Below are 25218 nucleotides of genomic sequence, written 5' to 3'. Positions count from 1 at the left end.
TATTAGCTTGTTGGGAGAAAAAACAATGATAGAAATGCCTCCACTTGGTGGACAACTGTAAGTTTTCATTCAATTCAATCACGGTAATTGTTCTGTCTTATGTGCAATTGAGGGTGGAATAAAGAAAATAAGTGGAAAAACAATAACTAGCCAATTGAAAGCCAACCAATGTTGATTTTTTTAACTGCCCAACCAACCAAAACTAGCTAAAAATTGAAAACTAGTTACTAAAAATTACCTAACTAAATTTGAAGTATGTTCTAGATCCTTAAATGTAGACTCCATCAGATATACATGAATTTGCTTTAGCTGAATGCCTTCTTCCTATTCTCACACTTCACACTTCCTACAACAGAAAAATGGTTGTCTCCTCCTACACTTCTTACACCAGATAAAAGGAAGTTACACAAAAAGATACATTAATATAATAAATTCTAATTACAAAAAGAAATAATAGCTTATTAAATTCTAGAAGCACATACCTAAAAAAATAAATCATACGTGCATAATATTTTGTATATAGTCACCAAAAACAATGGAAAACACTGTGCTGTTACAATTTCGATAAATTCGTCCTCCTCATAATTCTTGCTATCAGTTTGATGTACAATGAGATTTTGCGACTTATCTCTATCACAGTAGTGATGATGAAAAAATCCTGAGAAAGTGAAGGAGATCATAGCCATTATCTGTTTTTAATCTAGACCGCCCACACATATCATTAAAAAGTTGTCGCATTGGTGTATCCACAGGAATATTAGAAGACCAATCAACAAATTTGATACTTAATGCAATATTTTCAACCCAATTGCAGATGTAATCTGTTTGTCCTTCAGATAAGTGCGTGTCAGTCGTCCTATGTGTAGCTTGAACCCAACATTCCTCATAAAACATGAATCTCCTTCGCCATGGCCACAATGCTGGATGATTCTTCACGAATTCCACTGGAATAACATTTTTATGTCTATCAGTCATGTATAACATATTAACGCTGTCAATTAGGTTAATCCAATCAGAAGGTAACTCTTGCATCTCTTTACCAAGTATGGTATAACAAATCATGCTAGCCAACTCAGTCACATCAACATTTTTCGATTTCTCTTTGAAATCACCATTCTTTTTCTCTGACTTATCATCATGCACAATAAAAACTTAAATGATGTCTCTCACATGTGCACCTAAATAGCACTTCATTCCAAATTTCAACAAAAAGTTCTTATGATTATGAAGATAACCGTGAATTCCATTCTTATCATGAAATTCTATGACAGCTGTTATCATGCCCTGCACCAATTGCACCGTATCTAATGTGGGCCATTCTAAGTTCCAATTAATAGATGCTTTAGCAGGATCCAAATTCCATGTGTGGTGCTTACTTGACCACCTAGCATCAGTGTTGTGTTTAATCAACCATTCTTCAAGATTACAATCGTATGACTCATTTACACATATATTCTTCCTTTGAGTAGTCATCACCTGAGGAAAATTAAAGAAAACCTGTTATAGCAATTCAATTTAAATTAATTTTAATTTCGAACTGCTATTTTTCAATGAAATAAATAACTCACTAGTTAGATATTAAACTAAAAAAAGTGATCTAATACATTGAAGAAGCCCCAACTCAATGAAACAAGAACTCACTGTCCATATTCATTTCAAAATATCAAAACATCCCAACAATTATGAAAGGTAGATCTTAAAAAAATATGTAGTAAAAACATTATATGAGATATGGGTGGATGCATGTTTTATGCATATACAAAACAATCATTTCCCCAAATTCAACAACTTTTAGGTTGGGAAAGAAAAAAAATAAAAGTCAGAAGCCTTAAAGCGCAAATGGATCATTCCCATTTATAAACCAAACATCTGATTTGAAAATAGGCATATAATGACTACACAAGTATCTTCAATATATAGGGCCACAAATCACAAGATCAAGCTATCAAATCATCTAATTATATATTTTGCTCCATCAAACTATTAACCACTTCTGTGTATGGAAGATATAGCGATCTGTCCAAGAACATCAATAATTATTAGTGTTCAAGAAAAACCAAACTAAAGATTTACAAAAATTATTTCTAGCGTTCAATAGCAGAATAGACCAAATAACCGACCTTCAAAGAATAAACAAACCAAAGCAAATAGAAAATAGACAGTTCGGCTCAGTTCGATTGCCGTAAACCAAAATCTTTACAAAAGTACATAAAAATCAGTTTACTCCTAAGAAATAAATATAAATAATACATTAAAATCCATACAAAAATCCATAAAATTATAAATTCATCCAGAACCTATAAAATTATAAATCAATACTAAATGAGAGTGCACATTCCACAAAATTATAAATTTAAACTACATAAAAGTCCATAAGATTAAAAAACTACACTTTACCAGTTTACTACAGAAAACTCCACACAACACAATATTACATAGAAGTCTATAACCATGATGGATTAAAATTTATAAATAAAAGTTCATAAAGATAAACCAGCATCGCAGTATCAAAAAATGACTAGTCCAACATCATAGTATCACAAAAGTTATTAGTCTAACATGACAACATCACAAAAATGGCTAGTCTAATTGATAAAAATAAAATAAAGGGATCCATCTCAACATTTATGCCCAAACTCATTTAGGAATATTTTGCAAATGAAATAAAGAATGAACGGGACCACATCAAACTAAGAAGCAGAAACCATTAAACCAGTGAAGTCTCTCAAACCTCAAACAAAAACTATTTTAATTGGAGAGGTCACTTTAAAATCTACATTGGATGAAGGCACAATATATTCAAACAATAACTCATTTGTACTAAAATAGATGAAGAAAATCAACAATAGAGTATAGAAAAAATGGGAATGGGAGCTCACTCAGCAGCGCAGTGTTCAGGAGGTGTAACATTCGAATGGCCTTCCAAGGGATAAGAGAAGCGCTGGAAAGAGACTTACTGGAAAGAGAGGAAGAAAAGAGGGCAGGCGAGTGGGACTAGCGATTGGGATTGGGAGAAAAAGAGAGGAGAAGAAAAAAAAGGCAATGGGAGTGAAGTAACAGTCGCACCAAGGAGAACAGAGTAGAATGGAGATGTCGCACCAAAGAGAACATAGTAGGATGGAGATGACAATCTGCAGAAACTAAGAAGCAGAAACTAAGAAAGAGATGGTAAGGCGTGAATGACTGTACGATTAAAGTACTGCTCAGGCTTAATGCACGCCCCTCTCCAAATGTTTAAAAAAATATATTTAAAACTTCTGCTAATTTTTAAACCTTATTACTCTATTTAATAAAAATAAATAAATAAATCTATCTGATTTTTTTAATTATATTTAAATATTTTAATTTTAATAATTTATCTTAATTTTAGAATTTAATTATAAATTTATTCCATAATCAAAATTGAAATTCTTACAATTAAAATATTATTTTATAAAAAAAAATTATAAATCCATGCATGTGAATCTCACAATTAAAAGAAAAATTAAAAATTAACTTTCAATATTACGAAAATGCATTATTTTACAATTTTTTAACTTTTTTAATCACTAATTTATTATACTTTTGTACTGCAGAATAATAATTAAATTTTAATATTAAATTAATTAAAATTGATTGCATAGTTTTTAACTTTAATGCTTAATATTAATCGCTAAAATTTAACTATATTTTAATAATTTATATTTTTAATTTTTAATTTTTTAAAATCATTAATTATTATATATTTTTTAGCATTGATTCTCGTTAGTAGAGAGTTAAAATGGAATGATAATTGTTTTTAAATCCGACTTGATCAATTTTTTGTGGCTTTGATATTGTGTAAGACAACGATGAAAAGAAAAATATATTTACTTTGAATTCTTGTAACATATCCAATAGTAATATATTATTTTTTATTAAAATTAGTTTTTTTATGTGTTAAAGTATTTATGCATAAAATTTACATTCCTAATTTATAATTTATATTATATAATCATAAATAAAATAAAAAGAAAATTTATAGTTAGAAAGTTTACTCTATCCCAATTTTCTATGGGATAAGTACAGAGGGATTGATTCCCACACCCAATGCTTAGTCATTCCATAGTTGATAAAAATATGTTATGAATAAATTTATCATTCATTAACATGTTAATTCAATATGTGGGCATTTCCGTATTTTTATTTTTCATCGTGCAATTTATTGATGAGTCTTCGGCATTGCCTTTGATTCAAATTACCATGGCAATTTTTAAATCATATTTCTCTTACTAAGAAAATAAAGGCCTTAAAAGGGTATAAGTGTAAAATTATAACATTTTTATATTTTTTTTTAAAATATTTTTGAAAAATTTTGTGAATTATAAGATTCCTATATACTTGTTTTAAATATAAATGAAGAAGTGATTTGTGAATATATAAAAATAGTTTTATTTTTATATTATTTTGTAAAGTTAAATTGAATATTATAATATACTATTATAAATTAATTTTTATGTAATGCATGGAAAAGAATTTTAACTCTTATTTTTGTCAAAATTTAACTCTTTTCGAAATAGGTATAAAATTTTTATGATGAACAAAATTTATTCTTAAGTTCTAATTATTTGGTATTTATTAAAATATAAATATTTAATTTTTTTTCACAATTTTTTATAATTTAAAATTTATTAGACACCATTAATTATTATTATTATTGAATTACAATATATATATATATAATATTAATTAAGCGGTAAAAATAATAATTTAAATATTAAAACTTGTTAGATATTTTTATGAAATTATATTTTTTTTATTGAGTATTAATTTCTTCAATATTAATTTAATTTTTTTTAAATAATTAAATTTAACACACATACATATATATAAATAAAGTTATTATAAATTGTAAAACATTTAATATAGGGATTGTGCATGGTTCACAGGATTTTAAATCAAATCAAAAATTCATATTAAATAATATTGAAAAAAAAAATTGTTATTGTAAGAACAAAATCATATAGCTAAACTTATATTTATTATTTTGATTTGGTCCTGATTCGTCATAAGAATCAAACTATAACCATATATCAAATTAAAATTAATCTCAATAATCAATTATATATGTGTGTGTGTTATATTTTCTTAGACATAATTTAAGTAAAATTGTAATATATTTTTATATAATTAAGATTATCATATATAATTATAGTGTATATAATTTAATATTATTTTTAATTTTTAATTTTTTAATAATTTTAATAATAAATACATTAAGTTACTTTATAATCCTTAATTATATTATAAAATCACATGCTATTGTTTAATATACTTTTAATTCTTAATTATATACATTTCTCTCAGAAGATAATATAATATACTTATTAAGAATTCTATATATACATATATAGTGTGTGTGTTAATATTATTATTTTGATGTTAGTATTTTTATTTTAATTGTTATTTTGATGTTAGAAATTTAAGATTATCTTCCCTCTTTTAAAATGAGCACAAGAATGATAAAATTTCAAGTGCAATTAAGATTCAAATTGAAATTGAAATAATAATTGGAATCAAAATGGAGCCAAAAGTCTAAAATTAGAACTGAAACCATATCCAAAAATTACTTAAAATCAAACTAAAATAAAAACTGTAACTTGATTATATATATATATATATATATATATATATATATATATATATATACAAAATAACAAATATGCCTTCTTCTTCCTGCAGAGTGTCGCAATAGATTTTGCGGTCGCCTGGACGATCACTCACCGAAGTGGGAAAAAGTGAGGAGTCGCCACCTTAGTTTTGAGGGAAACTAAAGAAAACCATTTGAGAAGTTAAATTAAAAATGAAACCACTTCAAAACAGAGATTCTAGGTTCGGGGTCCGTAAACGGGTGGGGAAGGTGTTAGGCACCCCACCTCGTCCCTTAATAAGGGTAAGTAGATTTAATTCTGCGTCCTTTATAAATTAGTTAGGAGGGCTTGGACGGCAATGTTAATCCTTTTGGTAAAAGGAATATTTGATTTTTCACTAAATTTGGATCACCCAGATACATAAGTAAATGAGACAACCTTAGTGAACGGGTGTGAGAATCGGATAAGAACTCTCCTCCGATCTCTTTTAAGTTGTTTATTAAAATTTTGAGGGGAGACCGGATAAGAACCCTCCTCCGATCTCTTTTAAGTTATTTATTAAAATTTTGAGGGGAAACCGGATAAGAACCCTCCTCCGATCTCCTTTAGAGTTATTTATTAATGTTTTGAGTTGAGGCCGGATAAGAACTCTCCTCCGATCCCTATTTAATGTTTATTAAAATTTTGAAGGGAGACCGGATAAGAACTCTCCTCCGATCTCTTTTAACGTTTATTAAAATTTTGGATTGAGACCGGATAAGAACTCTCTTCCGATCTCTTTCAGATTAACAGGAGCCTGGAAGGGATTTCTCCGATCTCCCGGATTTTTAATTTCAACTACACAACATAAGAGCCTAAAGCTAAGGATTCTGGCGTTCTAAGATGCTGGGGATAAGGCTTCTCGATACCTTTTGACTAGATAGGGAAAAATAGACTTGATTTACCGACCTTCCATGCGTTCATTTTACCAATATCTATTAATGACCGATCTACTCTGTTTCGTTTACTTTGGTCTTATTCCACTTTATGACATCTTTGTCGAATTGCTGTTTACGTCGGCCTAATAGTTTGGCTATCTTCCTGACGTGTTATTCATGTTCTCTCTTTTAAAAGAGACCCCTAAGTTGCAGTTACCTACGTTTACCCAACCACTTACATACTACTAGGAGTTAGAAAACTTGCTTTCAAAAAAGATGAAGATTAATAAAAATGAACTGATCACTAAATAGATGATTTGGGAGTGTCATTCTTTGGGGATCGTTTGTGCGAAAATAGTCTTGAAGAAAGTTGCAGATGTAAGAAGAACATAGGAAAATGCGGAAAGTAAATGCAGACACTCGATAAAACAGTGGTATGAGCTCTTACAGTAACATTCTTTGGGGATCGTTTGTGCAAAAAGTAGAAAGTCACAGATGTGAGAAGAACAAAGAAAATGCAGAAAGTAAATGTAAGCACTTAATAAAACAGTAGTATGAGCTCTTACATGAGAGCCAAATCTACTAAAATAACTATGGGGTGTCAAATAGTGATAAGGCAACGGATTGATTGGCCTGAGGGGTGGTGTTCCTCGTGAACTGGAGGGTGCTTAGCTAAAATGCGATCAGATCAAGATGAAAAGAACCGAGTGGAATGAAGTTGAGCTTGGACAATGAAAACAGAGATGATAAAAGGCAGAAAGTGAGAGTGTGACCAGATAATGAACAAACTGGAAATGTAGAGTTCCAGTATTCAGAATCTTTTCAAGAAAAACACTTCAGAAAACTAGTTTCAAAAGTCTTTTTGATCGACACTTCTAAGTAGCAGAGTAGCAAACTAAATGAAATTTCAGAGTTCCTCTGCTATAATAACAACCTCTTGTCTATTTTTTTTTTTGCCCGTCCCTTGAACAGTTTTTATGCAGGTATTTATAGGAATCGGGTGCTCTTCGTGAAGGGTCAGGATTTATTTGAGGGAGATGGAGGGTCGAGATTTCGAAGGACATGATCGGAGGTTCAGGAATTAAAGAGAATCAAAATGAATGGTTGAGATCACTCTTCATAATATTTGTCCTTTTCTTCTTTCCATCTGACGGTCCCAAATTTCCTTGTCCGAAACGATCCGAGGGCTAAGAGCGAAAGACGCTGGTATTGTCGTCTTCTCTCTTGATCTAAGGGTTCCGGGTTTGTCCTTAAAAGTGGGATCAACGGTGGAGATTGGGATGTACAGGACTGTCATGACATACCCTGGCACCTGTCAGCATTGCGGGCGATTCTTAGGCGTGCGGTGGAGATCTCGTCTGCAACGCCTTAACTACCTCGGCTCACGATTCGGCGACGGTTATTGGAATTTGTCTTATTCTTTTTGCCTACCGATCCCTCCTCTTTCTGATCTCTTTCACATGTTCTTTCCGACCTTTCATGCTGGTCTCCCACCTTCCGATCTACTATTCCGATCTTTTCCCTTCTTCAGGTCCGGTCTGGTCAAAGTATTAATTGTCCCTCGATTCCCGAAGCGTTCGCTTCGTTTTCTGCTCAGCAATAAATGCTCATTTTCCCCTATATATACTCCTGTCGACAGAGACATTTCTTTCATCTGATTTTCCTCTCTTCCTTTCTTACTTTCCCTGTTCTGGCTATAACTGTGGCTTTGATCTTTTTCCGATGGACTTCTTTACTCACCGACTGAAAATTTACGATCCCGGTGATCGAATGACCTTAACTGACGATGGTGAGAGGACTGGATTTGACCGATCTGTATTGCGGACCTTGGTTGTACCGATCTCGAGTCGCTCAACTGAGTTCATTCGGTTTCTCATCACATTGAGTGTTCCGACAGCGGTTTTCCTCCACATTGGGTGTTCCGACAGCGGGTCGGTTTCGGGTGGTAACATCGGTGACGATGTCTCTCATCTTCATGGGAGTCATAGTCACCCCATCTGAGCTGCACATCTATCCGATGTCAACAGCCGGTCTCCTGGTCAAACACGTCTTTTGATTCAGCCACGAGACTAGGCTTTGACATAGGCCTTTTAGATAGGATGTTCCACCGGTCTCTAGAGATCGCCCAAATGATGTAATCCTAAAATGTAATCAGATCTCTAGAGATCGCCCAAATGATGTAGTTAGACCTTTATTGTAGTCCGATCCCTAGAGATCGCCCAAATGATGTATTTTATTTTCAATGCAATCCGATCTCTAGAGATCACAGAAATGATGTGATCAAATTTTATTGTAATCAGATCTCTAGAGATCGCCCAAATGATGTAATCCGATCTTTTGAAAATAAAGACTTTATTTTGTCGGTTATCATCTTATTATTTTTGCATTGATTATTTTCCGATCTCTAATGTGGTTATCCGATCTGGTTCTTTACCTGAATGACACTTAACTGATCCTTTATTCAAAATATTTAACTTATTATGCCGATCTCCAATTAACCGATCTCTGAACATTCGGATATTTGAGAGAAGTGTCAGAACAACTGTCGAGTCCCACCAATCGATGCGCTGCCTAGAACCTCGCGAGCATTAAATGCTCGGACTAGTATAAATAGGGGTGGAAGGGTTAGCTTGGTTGTTCTCTCATTCCATTTTCAATCCCCTGCTCACAACTTCGAAGTTCTCTCATTTTCGCATGTTCTTCCGACGCCGATCAGTCTCCGGTAAGGGCTTTGATCCTCTTTTAGTTTAAATTCTTTATTTCTTTTGAAAATGAGCGGTGCCGAAGGTCAGAGAGCGGCGAGCCCTCCTTCCATTCAGTTCTCGTGGTCATCGTCTGATGAAGAAGAGGCAGTCGGGCCAAGCGTTCAACAAGAACCTCCCAGGGCCTCCGCTCCAACTCGGGGGTGGGTCATACCATCAAGGCTCGCACCTTATTCAGGGAGAGAGACTCTCCCTATAGACGAGCTACCATCGGTTCTTCGAGAATCCGATCTGCAATCGTTTAGCCAAGAATATAACATTCGGCCGATTAAATGCGAGCTAATCAAGTGCCACAGCGATCTTCGTGTCGATCACTCCTTTGAAGAGAATGATATGGTTATGGTGTACGAGGAACAGTTAAAGGCCGGTCTGAGGTTCCCTCTAGACGACTTCTACAAGGAGGTCTTAAAACTTCACCGAGCGTGCATTGCTCAAATTCACCCCAACTCATGGCGGATCTTGGTAGCCTTCCGAGGTCTATGCCGAGCTAAGGGAATCAGACCTACGACTAAGGTGTTCGCCGAGTTGCAGTGCTAACTCGCCGAAAGGACGATGACCACTGGTTCTTTCAGGCGAAGCCTCATTGCGGGCTCTTTTCCGATCTGCCCTCGTCTCTCAAGAATTGGAAGAACCGTTTCTTCATCCTGAGGAGCAAAGATCCGAGCCGCTTTGAGGACTTCCCCCGCAGCTGGTGGTACCAGGGGCCCTTGCTTCCGAATCGCCTTACCCTGAGTGAAGAGGAAAGCTTAATAGTGATGGATCTGAAGAGTCAGGCCGCCACTCTAAAGTATTCCTGTCCAAACGCGGTGACCGCCGAGCTGCACCATTGGACCATGCAGCTGATCACCGGCCAAGATCGCGAACTTCCGCTCTCTGACCTCGGCATTGGTATTTTCTATATCTCAGATCTCAGGACCTTAGCGGTCTCACTGACCTTTTCTTTGTGCAGGTATGGCGGGTGGTGAGGGTTCTAGGAAGCGGAAGAAGGACAAAGAGATCTCCCGGAAAGTAAAGGAGATGAAGCGTTCGGAAATGCTTCGAACACCTGGTCGTGAACCTGGGGAAGTACAAGGAGACCCGCCTCCACCTTCGGATCTGCCGACCACTGAAGCTGTCCGATCTCCTCCTAGATCGGAAGAGCAGCCTCCGACTCTTTCAGTTGTTCCAAGCACGGAAAGGGGGCCTTCTCAATCTTCTGGGAGGACCTCCTCTCGTGGCGCCCAAAAGTTAATGGAGTCTCTGAAGAATAACCGGACTGTTCGGGAGAACCCCGGTTTTGCCCAAGTCTTGGGGTCTTCCATCTTTCTTCGGGAGGATCGGGACAGGCTATCCTCGAGCAGCCTTGATGATATCTTGACTCACTCCATGAGTCTGAATGTGGAGTGCCTGGTGAATCAGACCATGGTTTGGGAAAAGGTCCAGCGTCTGGGTAAGGAGATCGGGAAGAAAAATCAGGAATTGGCTTCCCTCCGATCCCAACTCTCATCCGCTCGGGATTATATATCTCAAGTTGAGGGACGGGCAAAGTACTATGAAGACAAGCTGGCCGAACAGACTCGTGTCCTGGCTGAAAGGGATCGGGCTCTCGGAGAAGTCCAGGCGCTTCAGGCCAACGAAGCTGCTCAGGTCGCCCAACTCATCGAGGAGCTTAAGGAGAAAGACGAGGAGCTTAAGGCGAAGGATGAGGAGCTTAAGGAGAAAGACGAAGAGATGGTGACAGGGATAGCCGGAGCCTATGTGAATGCTCACAAGGACCTCTTGGCCGAACTCCAGAAGCGCTACCCTGAAGAGGACTTCTCCTGGATGGCCGACCTGGCTCCTGAGGGCGACGATGAGGACAGTGAGGAGGAAGCCGAGGGTGAGAGAGAGAGTGAGCAGAATGTAAATCAGGCTGGGGGTGATCTCCCAGCCGAATAACTTGTACAAATTATGAAATGAAATAGAATGCCTCTTTGTTCAATGAATGGTTGTGATCGGAAAATTTTAAACCATTGTTTGTCTGAGTATTTGATTGTGTGAGCACAGCAAGACAAAAACTTAAATGCAATTATTAATCTAAGTATAAGAGATCGGAAAGCACCATAAGTATGAGATCGGTGGACTTGATTAAAATTGAAAATTTAACTTGAAAACTTAAGATCGGAACCCTCGTTAAACCGAACCAAAACCTTAGCTCTTAATCTTCCGAGAGATCGGCAATAAAACTGGTAAAAAAAAAAAATCTAATGCTAGTTCACTTCATTTATCAACAGAGATTAGGGATATACCCGACGGGTCAGGAAATTCGGCAGCGGGTTTGAGAGATCGGTAAATGATTTGAGAGATCGGTAGGGCTTTAACAAATGTTAGGTCTTAGCATTGATTCAATTCCTTTTAAGGAGAGTTCGGAAATATGGTCATCTGGTAAAGAAAAATGAAGAGAAATCGGAAATGTCATTGGCTGGCCCAGGGAGACCTAGTGCTGGGGATCGGTTTCAAAGTCTTGTTGATTTTGGGGATCGGCCAAAATATGGTGTCGACAGCTGCCCCTCTTTACATAATTTCTATTAAAGGAAAGAAATTTCCGTGTGGGAATTATGTAAAGATTCAGACTCATATTTTGGACGATTAAGTGTTTGAAATTAGGGAACTAATGACCTAGAAATTGTTAACAGAAGTCGACGTACCAGAAAATTAAAATCAACTTAGATCAAGGAACCAGAGGTTGATAATAGGAAACTTAAATTGCATGAAATTAAAATCAACTTAGATCAAGGAACCATAGGTTGATAGCAAGAAATGTAAATTGCATGAAATTAAAATCAACTTAGATCAAGGAACCAGAGGTTGATAGCAGGAAATGTAAATTGCATTAAAATCAACTTAGATCAAGGAACCAGAGGTTGATAGCAGGAAATGTAAATTGCATGAAATTAAAATCAACTTAGATCAAGGAACCAGAGGTTGATAGCAAGAAATGTAAATGCAGGAAATTAAAATCAACTTAGATCAAGGAACCAGAGGTTGATAGCAAGAAATGTAAATTGCATGAAATTAAAATCAACTTAGATCAAGGAACCAGAGGTTGATAGCAGGAAATGTAAATTGCATTAAAATCAACTTAGATCAAGGAACCAGAGGTTGATGACAGGAAATTTAAATTGCTGGAAATTAAAATCAACTTAGATCAAGGAACCAGAGGTTGATAGCAAGAAATGTAAATTGCATGAAATTAAAATCAACTTAGATCAAGGAACCAGAGGTTGATGACAGGAAATTTAAATTGCTGGAAATTAAAATCAACTTAGATCAAGGAACCAGAGGTTGATGACAGGAAATTTAAATTGCTGAAAATTAAAATCAACTTAGATCAAGGAACCAGAGGTTGATAGCAGGAAATGTAAATTGCATGAAATTAAAATCAACTTAGATCAAGGAACCAGAGGTTGATGACAGGAAATTTAAATTGCTGGAAATTAAAATCAACTTAGATCAAGGAACCAGAGGTTGATAGCAAGAAATGTAAATTGCATGAAATTAAAATCAACTTAGATCAAGGAACCAGAGGTTGATGACAGGAAATTTAAATTGCTGGAAATTAAAATCAACTTAGATCAAGGAACCAGAGGTTGATAGCAAGAAATGTAAATGCAGGAAATTAAAATCAACTTAGATCAAGGAACCAGAGGTTGATGACAGGAAATTTAAATTGCTGGAAATTAAAATCAACTTAGATCAAGGAACCAGAGGTTGATGACAGGAAATTTAAATTGCTGGAAATTAAAATCAACTTAGATCAAGGAACCAGAGGTTGATAGCAAGAAATGTAAATTGCATGAAATTAAAATCAACTTAGATCAAGGAACCAGAGGTTGATAGCAAGAAATGTAAATGCAGGAAATTAAAATCAACTTAGATCAAGGAACCAGAGGTTGATAGCAAGAAATGTAAATTGCATGAAATTAAAATCAACTTAGATCAAGGAACCAGAGGTTGATAGCAGGAAATGTAAATTGCATTAAAATCAACTTAGATCAAGGAACCAGAGGTTGATGACAGGAAATTTAAATTGCTGGAAATTAAAATCAACTTAGATCAAGGAACCAGAGGTTGATAGCAGGAAATGTAAATTGCATTAAAATCAACTTAGATCAAGGAACCAGAGGTTGATAGCAGGAAATGTAAATTGCACGAAATTAAAATCAACTTAGATCAAGGAACCAGAGGTTGATGACAGGAAATTTAAGTTGCTGGAAATTAAAATCAACTTACAAAGCAAGTCTAACCCTGACACATGAAGTTCTTCCCTGATGAAGTATACTTAACAAGATACCGAAGGCCGATGATTAATGGAAAAGGAGTTGCAAGACTTGGCCCATGACCATCAAGGCTTCAAATGCCCCTCTTCTGTTCCCGATTTTTCTTCTTATTTTATGGAAAGCGCCCTTGCGGGTTTTCACTTTCTTTCCGTCCATTTAACCAGAAGCGCCCTTTAGGGTTTTCACCTCTAGTTTTTTTTTTATTTTTTTATTTATTTTTTTTTTTTGTGAAGGCCACTTCCTGCAAATCTCATAATAAAGTACGTGAGGTTATCAATTTTCGAATTCAAATCTTATGGCAAAAATTTTAACTAATCAATAGCGCGTTAAACAAAGAGAAAGGATAGTATTAAAAAGTGGGTAAACGGGAAAACAAAAACAGAAGGAATGAAGTATAACTTTATTAGGAAAAATAGACTTTCAAAGGAGAAGAAAAAGGTACAAAGATAGATCTCACATATTCCTTTTAGTTGGTTTTGAAGTCTTTTAACTGCCATTATTTCAAGTTCTCTGCAGCCTCATGCCATAATGGTCTCTTCTCCATCCTTGGTTTCATACCCTCTTCCTTATTTCTCCACTTTGGTTCTTGGGGCGCCCTTTCGGGTTTTCACTCCAAGTTATTTTTTTTATTTTTTTTTTTTTTTCGTCCTTTACTCATTTTATGCATAGTACCTCTTGACAGTGTCGGCATTCACGGGTCTCGGGAATTCTTCACCGTCCATATGGGTCAAGATTAAGGCTCCTCCGGAAAATGCCTTTTTAACCACATAGGGTCCCTCATAAGTTGGTGACCATTTGCCCCGGGGATCGTTTTGGTTCGACAGCACTTTCTTCAACACTAGGTCCCCGGGTTGGAATTCACGTAGGCGAACACCTTTATCAAATGCCCTAGCCATTCTCCTCTGGTATAATTGCCCATGACATGCTGCTGTTAACCTTTTTTCGTCCAGCAAATTTAACTGATCCAACCTTGACTGGATCCATTCTGATTCATCAATCCCTGATTCCTTCAGAATCCTAAAGGAAGGAATTTCGACCTCAATAGGTATCGCTTCCATCCGTAGACCGGTGAGTATGGAGTTGCCGGTTGAGGTTCTTACGGAAGTCCGGTATGCGTGAAGAGCATAGGGAAGCATATCATGCCAATCCCTATATGTGACCGTCATTTTCCGGATTATCCTCTTGAGGTTCTTGTTTGCGGCTTCTCCCACTCCATTCATCTGGGGACGGTACGGGGAGGAATTGAGATGCCAGATTTTGTATTGATCACATAATTCCTGAATCTTCGGACCATTCAAGTTCTTGGCATTATCAGTGACAATTTCATTCGGGAGACCATGCCGGCAGATGATGTTGCTTTTGAAGAATTTAAGGAACGTGTTCTGCGTGATGTGAGCATACGACGTTGCTTCGACCCATTTGGAGAAATAGTCGATGGCCACTAGGATGAATCTGTGCCCATTGGATGCCTTAGGATTGATAGGACCAATCACATCGATGCCCCACATTGCGAAAGGCCATGGTGAGACGAGGTTGAACAGTTTATGAGGTGGGACGTTTATCGGATCGGCATAGATCTGACACTTATGGCACTTCCGGAAATACTCGATGCTATCCTTCTCCATTGTGGTCCAAAAATACCCACGTCGCATGATTTGCTTAGCCATCATGTGTCCATTGGCATGGGTCGCACAATTTCCCTCATGTGTCTCAAAGAGGATTCTCTTTGCTTCTTTTGCATCTACGCATCTCAGTAATTCACCGTTGGAGCTCCTCTTGTATAGGGTTTCTCCACTGGGGAAGTATCCCAATGCTAATCTCCGAATCATCTTCTTTTCATTTTTGGTTGCCCACGAGGAATTCTGCAGTTCTCTGATGAGACCAGGATGTCATGATACCAAGGCTTTTCATCGGGCTCTTCTTCAATCGTGAAGCAATAAGCTGGCTCATCCCTTGCTTTGACCCTCAATGCTTGAGTCGTCTGCCCTTCTTCCATTTGAGCCATAACGGCCAGAGTAGCTAAAGCATCAGCAAATTGATTCTTGTCCCTGCTAAGATGAGTGAAAGAGATTTCTTCGAATTCCTTAATCAGCTCGATGAAGTACTTACGATATGGGATCAACTTGGGATCCTTAGTTTGCCATTCTCCCTTGACTTGATAGATTATCAGAGCCTAGTCTCCGTACACCTCCAACTTTCTGATTTTCATTTCGATAGCAGCTTGTAGACCCATCACACAAGCTTCATACTCTGCGACATTGTTGGTACAGTCAAACCTCAACTTGACAGCTATCGGGAAGTGTTTTCGTCCGGGATACCCGATCTGACTCGATTCCGTTTCCGGATAAATTGACTGCTCCATCAAAATACATTTCCCATACGTCGGCGGGCCCCTCCTCTTCGCAGTCTACTTCATTAATATGCTCATCAGGGAACTCAAAATCCAGAGCTTCATAATCCTGGATAGGATTTTCTGCTAGGAGGTCAGCAATTACGCTGCCTTTCACCGCTTTCCGGGTCATGTAGACTATGTCGTACTGGGAGAGTATAACCTGCCACTTGGCTATCCTTCCAGCACAAATGGGCTCTCGAATACATATCGATAGGATCCATCACGGAGATGAGCCATGTCTTGTGATTCAACATGTAGTGCTTGAGGCGATTTCTTTGTCGAGCTAATGCGCAGCAAGTCTTTTCTAAGGAAGAGTACCTTGACTCACAATCATTGAACTTCTTGCTCAGGTAATAAATGGCCCTCTCTTTTCGGCCGGTATCATCATGTTGTCCCAAAACACATCCCATCGAGTTCTGCTGGACTGCCATGTACAGTATCAAAGGCCTGCCTGCCACAGGTGGAACCAATACTGGTGGATTTGACAGATACTGCTTGATTTTCTCAAAAGCCTCTTGACAAACTGAATCCCATTGAGTAGAGTTGTTTTTCCGGAGTAATCTGAAAATAGGCTCAGCTTTGGCAGTAAGATTAGAAATAAACCTCGAAATGTAGTTCAGCTTTCCCAGAAAACTGCGCACCTCCCTTTCTGTTTTTGGGGATGGCATTTCTTGAATAGCTCGAACTTTGTCTGGATCTACTTCTATCCCTTTCTCGCTTACTATGAATCCCAACAACTTTCCCGATTTAGCTCCGAATATGCATTTACCAGGGTTCAGCTTCAAGTGGTATTTCCTGAGCCTTTCGAATACCCTCCTCATCACCTGAACGTGGCTCTCTTCTCCCCTGGATTTAATGATCATATCATCCACGTACACCTCCACTTCTTTATGCATCATGTCATGGAATAATGTGACCATTGTGCGCTGGTAAGTAGCCCCGGCATTTTTCAACCCGAAGGGCATGACCCGATAGCAGAATACTCCCCATTGAGTGATGAAAGCAGTTTTATCCTTGTCTTCTTCGTCCATTGGGATCTGATTGTACCCTGATGCCCCATCAATACACGAACACCTGCCCAATCCCGCAAAGATTGTCAACTAACACATCAATGTGGGGAGAGGAAATCGTCTTTCAAGCTAGCTTTATTAAGGTCCCTGTAGTCAACGCACACTCTGACTCTCCCGTCTTTCTTCATTACCGGGACGACGTTAGCCACCCATTGGGGATATTTGACCACTTCCAAGAACCCGGCGTCATACTGTTTCTTGACTTCATCCCGAACCTTGAGCAGTGTGTCGGGATTCATTCTCCTTAGTTTCTGCTTCACCGGAATCGTTCCTGGAATTAAGGGAATTTTGTGCGTTACTATCTGAGGGTCCAAACCCACCATATCATCATAGCTCCAGGAAAATACATCGAGGAATTCTTTAAGCAGACTGATCATATCTCCCAATTCTTCACTCTCTACTACCTTAAGTTCCCTTTTTACTTCTTCCGTGCCCAAGTTTATTGTGTGCGTCTCGTCTCCACAAGGCACGAGGGAGGGCTCATCCTTTTCACCGTCTTCTTGTGTAAGTTCTTCCTCAGAGTCACTTGAAGTAATGGCAGTTATGGGGATTTCAAAATTAACCAGAGGGATTTCTGAGTTTATTGGATTATTAGGTGTTAATTGATGGATGGTCCTGGACGAATAAAGAATAGAACATGTTATAAGGATGGAATTTAAAAGGAAAGAGAGAGAGTGTTGGATTTTAAAAATGCGCTATCAATTCATTAATAATATTAATGCCATAAGAAAAGGTCCATTTACAGTATTACACTTGTCACCATGGACAAAGTGATCAAGTGTAGATAACCAGAGGTACTTTACTCGAGATTGAGTACAGGGATATCCTCCGTTGTCCAGTTGTCAAGCTCCTGCCCCTCAGCCACTGGCGAGACTAGGGCCTCATACAAGGAGTCCAGTTGGATGACATCGATGGATGGATCATCGGGTGATTCTTCTGTATTTGCCGGATGTTGAATGACCGGTTTGGTGAAGATCTCCGTGATTCTCGGGACTACTTTCATCTTTCCCATCTTCTGGTCAAACCTCTGATCCCGAAGTATTTTCCTCATCCAGAATCGCCCATCCACGAGGGCATCCTCCTCATATCCCAGACCACAACGGCCTACCTTCTGAATAGCCGGTATGGGTTCCACGATTCCTTGCAGTGTGGTGCCCAAGCCTTTCCCCTCTTGATACCCATTCCTCGACATCACTTTGGCCACCATAGCCATAGCCCCCTCCTTCCCGGTATCTTGCAGTTCAAGGGCCTGGAAAGAACTCTCCAATGACTCCTCGGCCGCTTCCACATAAGGAAGTGATTGCGGCTTGGTAACCAATATGGCTTCTTCACCCCTTACAGTGATGATTTTTCCGTCCTTAATGTATTTGATCTTCTGGTGCAAAGTTGAAGGAACAGCATTCGCAGAATGGATCCACGGCCTTCCCAACAGCATAGTGTAAGCCGGCTCAATGTTCATCACCTGGAACGTGATGTTGAAGGTACATGCACCGACTTGGATTGGCAAGTCAATGTCTCCCAGTACTTCTCTCCTTGTACCGTCAAAGGCTCTTACCACCATCGCGCTCTGACGTATATGCGATTGGTCGACCGGTAGCCTGGCTAAGGTTGCGCTAGGCAGTACATTAAGGGCCGATCCGTTATCGATGAGAACTTTGGCCACTATACAACCCTTGCACTTCACAGTTACATGTAGAGCTTTATTGTGCCCTAAGCCTGCGGGATCTACCTCCTCTTCAGAAAAGGCTACAAAGTTGGAAGCCTGGATTTGTTCTACTATCTTCTCAAACTGTCCCGGTGTGATGTCGGGGTTCACAAAGGCTTGATCCAGGATTCTCTGCAAGGCTTGTCGGTGGACTTCAGAGCTCAGGATCAGTGATAACAGTGAAATTCGGGCAGGTGTCTTCCTCAATTGCTCCACTACATCATACTCACTCTGTTTCATTATTTGGAGCAGTAGTTCTTCTTCTTCTTTATGTTCAGTAGGTTCTACTTCCCCTGCTTTCTCAACCTCCTCTTCTGTATTTTTTGATGACTCTCCCATTTTTACTTTCCCTTTCTTCTTCTCTCTTTCTTCATTCCCGTAACACCTCCCACTTCGAGTTATAAACTCGACTTCTTGCTCAGGTGGAGAGGGCTTTGTTGCGATAACGGGCCGAGAACTGGTTTGGGGAGTAATGTTGCTGGTAGGTCCAGCATAAGTCATTCTGAAATGCTCGTGAGGAGCGAAACATGGTTTTGGTGGTGCCGGAGGTGAGGCGAGACTGGGAGCGGATGTACTGCTTGACGCTCCCTGAGTGAAAACTTGGAAATTATAATTCCATGGGACAGCGTGAGTATTGGTGACGGGGAGCTGAGGTGGAGTTCGGATAACCGCTACTGGCGGTGAGGCCACCGGGGGTGAGAAGGTGATTCTGGGTTTGGAGGTAGAAGCCGTTTGGCTGAACCTAGTGGTGTTCACTCCCTCTTCCGTCTTTGACCTCTTATGATATCTCAGAACCTTGAGAGACAATAAGTTCCAAACCTCTTGCCTGAACCCCTTACAATCTCGCAACTCATGGTCAGCTGCTCCTCCATGGTAAGGACACCCCGTACTTTTTTCGAATCCCGCTACCTGAGGACAAAGGTAGCCTTCCCTCGTTGCTACAGCAAAAATCTCCTCAAAGTATGGAACCAGCTTATCCATTTCTGGTGTTGATCCCTCTCCCTTAGACTCTATCATATTTACACCACTGCCCGCATTATGGTTAGGTAGTGGGTTTGAGGTGACATTGGGGAGGGAACCATTTCCCTCGATCTTCAACCACCCTTTTCGGATTAAAGCGTGCACTCTCCCTCTGAGTGCCCCGCAGTTGTCGGTTGAATGCCCTTGTGCTCCTCCATGATACTCACAACGGGCTGTGGCATCATACCACCTGGGATATGGCGGCTGGATTGGGTCTAAGGGGACTGGTACGATTTGGTTTATACCGACAAGGTATCGGTATATTTCACTGAGAGGGAGGGGAAGAGGTGGATCAGGGTTCCTTGGAGGTCCCTCCTTGTGGGTGCCGCATCACAATTGATTTGTACTGCTTTAGAAAGGTATCGGCTAAATCCTTCCAGGAGTGTAGCTTGCTCCTGTCCAATTGTATGCACCATCTCAGAGCTGCTCCGGAGAGGCTCTCGTGAAAGAAGTGAATGAGAAGTCTATCGTCTTCGGTTAAGGCAGACATTTTGGCAATGTAGGTTGCCAGGTGGATGCGAGGATCTGAGTTTCCGGTGTACTTGTCGAAATCCGGAACCTTGAATTTGGGTGGTACCACCACATCTGGCACCAATCTCAGTGACGACACATCGACTGAACCATACATGTTCAGCCCCTCTATTGCCCTCAGTCTTTCTTCTAGAGCCGATAGTTTCTCGTTTTCTCTCGCCCTATGTTCTCCTTCCACCGTATGATGCGCTCCTCCAACTGGGAGCTGAGGGGTGGAGTAAACTGGAGGGATCGGGATTGAAGGGTGTGGCTCGGCATTTGAGATAGCCGGGTAATAGGAAAAAGGTAGGTCATTATTTATGGTCACCGGATTGACAAAGGATCGCCGTCCGGATTGATGGTTGGAAAGTGAAGGAGGTTGAAGCGTAGTGAGAATCAACCGTTGTAGGAGGTGGGGGAGGTAATGGTAGGTTAGGGTCTGAAGTGGGCCTATTTTGGGACATCTCCCTCATCATCTTCATAAGTTCTGAAACCTGGTCTTTTAGTTCAGACACTTGCCCCTGTAGGTTCTGTACTTGTTCCTGGTCTTCCATTAGTCTTCTTGTTCGAGATCTTGTTAAGTACACTCGCTGGGGTTGAACCGTGTGCTTGGTCAGACTTGCGTTGTTAGAAGCAATATTGATTTCCTGTAAGGGGTAAAAAAAAGAAAATTTTAAATAAACTTCGAATTTTGCAAAGAAACTAAAAGTCCTGGTCTGGACGAAGGATACAGTGGCATTTGAGAGCCAGGTTGAAATCTGTAAAAAGGATAATCGCCTCAGCTTTATCATGGCATCGTTCGATAGTCTGACCGTGAATGACGGGATTGAATGCGCATTTATGATACCTGTTCATATGGCTCATTTCAATTTTTCACATAACCCTAGCGAGGAAGTTCCTACGGGAGTCATACTATTCATTCACAAATTTTGCTAAACAATGGTCCAAAAATCACTTCATTAACTGAGTAATTTGTACATCGTATCTTTTACATTGGCCTAAGCTCTGGAAGGTTCTTTATAATAAGATGACATTTTCTGAGATACTCATATAACCTTTCTTCTTGCTTGGCGGGGTCAAATGCTTTCGTGGCATACTTGATTCGTAATAGTTCTCGCTTTTCCTGTGCTATTGTTCTCTCCACTGGTCAACATTCTCTTCACCTAGATAGAGAAACTTTATTTTTCTTTCTCTTTCCTTTCTTTAGCACACTCTTTCAAGATATCGTTGATGAGTAGTGCTTGTTCTTTCAATTCGAGCTTCTTCTTCTTACTTTCTTGCTTATATTCTTCGACGAGTACCTATTGGTATTTCATCTTTTCCTGAAACTTGCTATTCTGTACTTTCACTTCTTTTACCTCAGCTTGGAGAGAGTCTCTTTCCCTTTCCCACTGTACCTCTTGCTCCTCGAACCCCATCCTTTCGGCCCTTACCTCTTCCTTAAGTCTTTTTACTCTTCTTTTAAGTTTCTGCTGTTGGTCCTTCAGCTGTTTTATTTGTTCCTGCAGTTGTGAGTTCTCAGTATTAGCCTCTCGTAGTGAGTCATCCAGATGGCCATTCGTTTCTTCTAATAGGACATCTCGGAGCGGGTTGCTGTCTTCGAATTTCACCGTTGAATGTTCTCGGTCCCTATCAGCTCTCCATTTAAGATAATCGCCTGAGGTGCTTGGGCCTTTAGGCGATCTCTCCATTAGAGTGACGTTTTCCCAAGATTTGCGAGCCTTTTTCAACCCTTCTTCTCCTTTGAGCTCGTGGTAGAAGCGACCTCCATCCGTTAGACAGACCCTCTAGGCTGTTCATTCTGACCTCTATTTTATTCAGATCTAGCGAAGGTAGCGAGCTAGCAGGTGCCTCGGAAGCATCATTTTGCGAGGGTACCGGACTATGAGCTGATTTGGACCAAAGTTTAGCATTCTGAACCTTTTTTGCCGACTGACTCGAGGATGCCATGATAAAAATGATGCCTATCCTTTTACAGACTCTTGGTTTGGTAATGCCTGTGAGAAAATTCGTTAGTAAGACAAATTAGGGTAATTTTGAATCATACTGTTGACAGAGTGACACGTACACATTTATCAAAGTAGGAAAATGTGTAGGTGTTCTAGTAGGATTCAAGATTACCCTCAAAAGAAATGAACAAAAGGAAATTAAAGCAGAATAGGGTAAGAGAAAGTATGCCTCTTGTCCTATAGTAGGGAGACTCCTAACACCGGGTGAGCGCTACCTACCTGGATAGTTCTATCTTATGAGGTAGTTTACTACGGCCTTCAACTATTGTGATAGTTTAGCTCAGGAGCTAATTTTCTAAAAGCCACAGGTTCCCAAATTGCCCCTACTGTAAACAGTAGAGCCCCATTCTACCCCCGTGATGTTATCGGGAAAATTCCACGAGTATCACAGTGGATAGAGCGAGTTTCAATTTGAGCAGAAGCCTTCACGGATACTAACGGGGTAAAACCCACGGGTACCGCTACATGACTCCCTCCTACTTTCCTAAAAGGGTAAGAAAGCCCGGGTTAGGACCATAGTGTGTGAGGACATTGTGTGAGTGTTCAGTGTGTGAAGGGACACCTTTACCTCTTCCCAATTTAGGGGATTTTATTTTTCCATTTTTTTCCTTTTTTTCCTTTTTGAAATGAAGAGCACTGTAAGAGATAGAACAGGCAAAACAAAATAGTTAGCAGTAATAATAATTAACATATAAGACATCGCCGAGTGAGCCCATCTAACTATAATTTGATCAGACAAAATTAAATCTACTTTTGGACCACTAGACCGGGGTATACATCCCCAGTGGAGTCGCCAAGCTGTCGCAATAGATTTTGCGGTCGCCTGGACGATCACTCACCGAAGTGGGAAAAAGTGAGGAGTCGCCACCTTAGTTTTGAGGGAAACTAAAGAAAACCATTTGAGAAGTTAAATTAAAAATGAAACCACTTCAAAACAGAGATTCTAGGTTCGGGGTCCGTAAACGGGTGGGGAAGGTGTTAGGCACCCCACCTCGTCCCTTAATAAGGGTAAGTAGATTTAATTCTGCGTCCTTTATAAATTAGTTAGGAGGGCTTGGACGGCAATGTTAATCCTTTTGGTAAAAGGAATATTTGATTTTTTACTAAATTTGGATCACCCAAATACATAAGTAAATGAGACAACCTTAGTGAACAGGTGTGAGAATCGGATAAGAACTCTCCTCCGATCTCTTTTAAGTTGTTTATTAAAATTTTGAGGGGAGACCGGATAAGAACCCTCCTCCGATCTCTTTTAAGTTATTTATTAAAATTTTGAGGGGAGACCGGATAAGAACCCTCCTCCGATCTCCTTTAGAGTTATTTATTAATGTTTTGAGTTGAGACCGGATAAGAACTCTCCTCCGATCCCTATTTAATGTTTATTAAAATTTTGAAGGGAGACCGGATAAGAACTCTCCTCCGATCTCTTTTAACGTTTATTAAAATTTTGGATTGAGACCGGATAAGAACTCTCTTCCGATCTCTTTCAGATTAACAGGAGCCTGGAAGGGATTTCTCCGATCTCCCGGATTTTTAATTTCAACTACATGACATAAGAGCCTAAAGCTAAGGATTCTGGCGTTCTAAGATGCTGGGGATAAGGCTTCTCGATACCTTTTGACTAGATAGGGAAAACTAGACTTGATTTACCGACCTTTCATGCGTTCATTTTACCAATATCTATTAATGACCGATCTACTCTGTTTCGTTTACTTTGGTCTTATTCCACTTTATGACATCTTTGTCGAATTGTCGCATTACGTCGGCCTAATAGTTTGGCTATCTTCCTGACGTGTTATTCATGTTCTCTCTTTTAAAAGAGACCCCTAAGTTGCAGTTACCTACGTTTACCCAACCACTTACATACTACTAGGAGTTAGAAAACTTGCTTTCAAAAAAGATGAAGATTAATAAAAATGAACTGATCACTAAATAGATGATTTGGGAGTGTCATTCTTTGGGGATCGTTTGTGCGAAAATAGTCTTGAAGAAAGTTGCAGATGTAAGAAGAACACAGGAAAATGCGAAAAGTAAATGCAGACACTCGATAAAACAGTGGTATGAGCTCTTACAGTAACATTCTTTGGGGATCGTTTGTGCAAAAGTAGAAAGTCACAGATGTGAGAAGAACAAAGAAAATGCAGAAAGTAAATGTAAGCACTTAATAAAACAGTAGTATGAGCTCTTACCTGTAAGGAGCCAAATCTACTAAAATAACTATGGGGTGTCAAATAGTGATAAGGCAACGGATTGATTGGCCTGAGGGGTGGTGTTCCTCGTGAATTGGAGGGTGCTTAGCTAAAATGCGATCAGATCAAGATGAAAAGAACCGAGTGGAATGAAGTTGAGCTTGGACAATGAAAACAGAGATGATAAAAGGCAGAAAGTGAGAGTGTGACCAGATAATGAACAAACTGGAAATGTAGAGTTCCAGTATTCAGAATCTTTTCAAGAAAAACACTTCGGAAAACTAGTTTCAAAAGTCTTTTGATTGACACTTCTAAGTAGCAGAGTAGCAAACTAAATGAAATTTCAGAGTTCCTCTGCTATAATAACAGCCTCTTGTCTATTTTTTTTTGCCCGTCCCTTGAACAGTTTTTATGCAGGTATTTATAGGAATCGGGTGCTCTTCGTGAAGGGTCAGGATTTATTTGAGGGAGATGGAGGGTCGAGATTTTGAAGGACATGATCGGAGGTTCAGGAATTAAAGAGAATCAAAATGAATGGTTGAGATCACTCTTCATAATATTTGTCCTTTTCTTCTTTCCATCTGACGGTCCCAAATTTCCTTGTCCGGAACGATCCGAGGGCTAAGAGCGAAAGACGCTGGTATTGTCGTCTTCTCTCTTGATCTAAGGGTTCCGGGTTTGTCCTTACAAGTGGGATCAACGGTGGAGATTGGGATGTACAGGACTGTCATGACATA

General features: G+C 39.1%; 1 pseudogene; it reads right to left on the bottom strand.

The window, feature by feature from the left end:
* Positions 1–633: 633 nt before the first annotated feature.
* LOC131168978 (THO complex subunit 2-like) overlaps positions 634–25218 on the bottom strand; it is a 75181-nt pseudogene continuing 50596 nt past the window's right edge.

This window comes from Hevea brasiliensis, chromosome 15 (assembly GCF_030052815.1).
Source record: "Hevea brasiliensis isolate MT/VB/25A 57/8 chromosome 15, ASM3005281v1, whole genome shotgun sequence".
Lineage (NCBI taxonomy): Eukaryota > Viridiplantae > Streptophyta > Magnoliopsida > Malpighiales > Euphorbiaceae > Hevea > Hevea brasiliensis.
The sequence above is the reverse complement of the archived record's forward strand: the minus strand, read 5'-3'. Positions and strand labels throughout refer to the sequence as shown.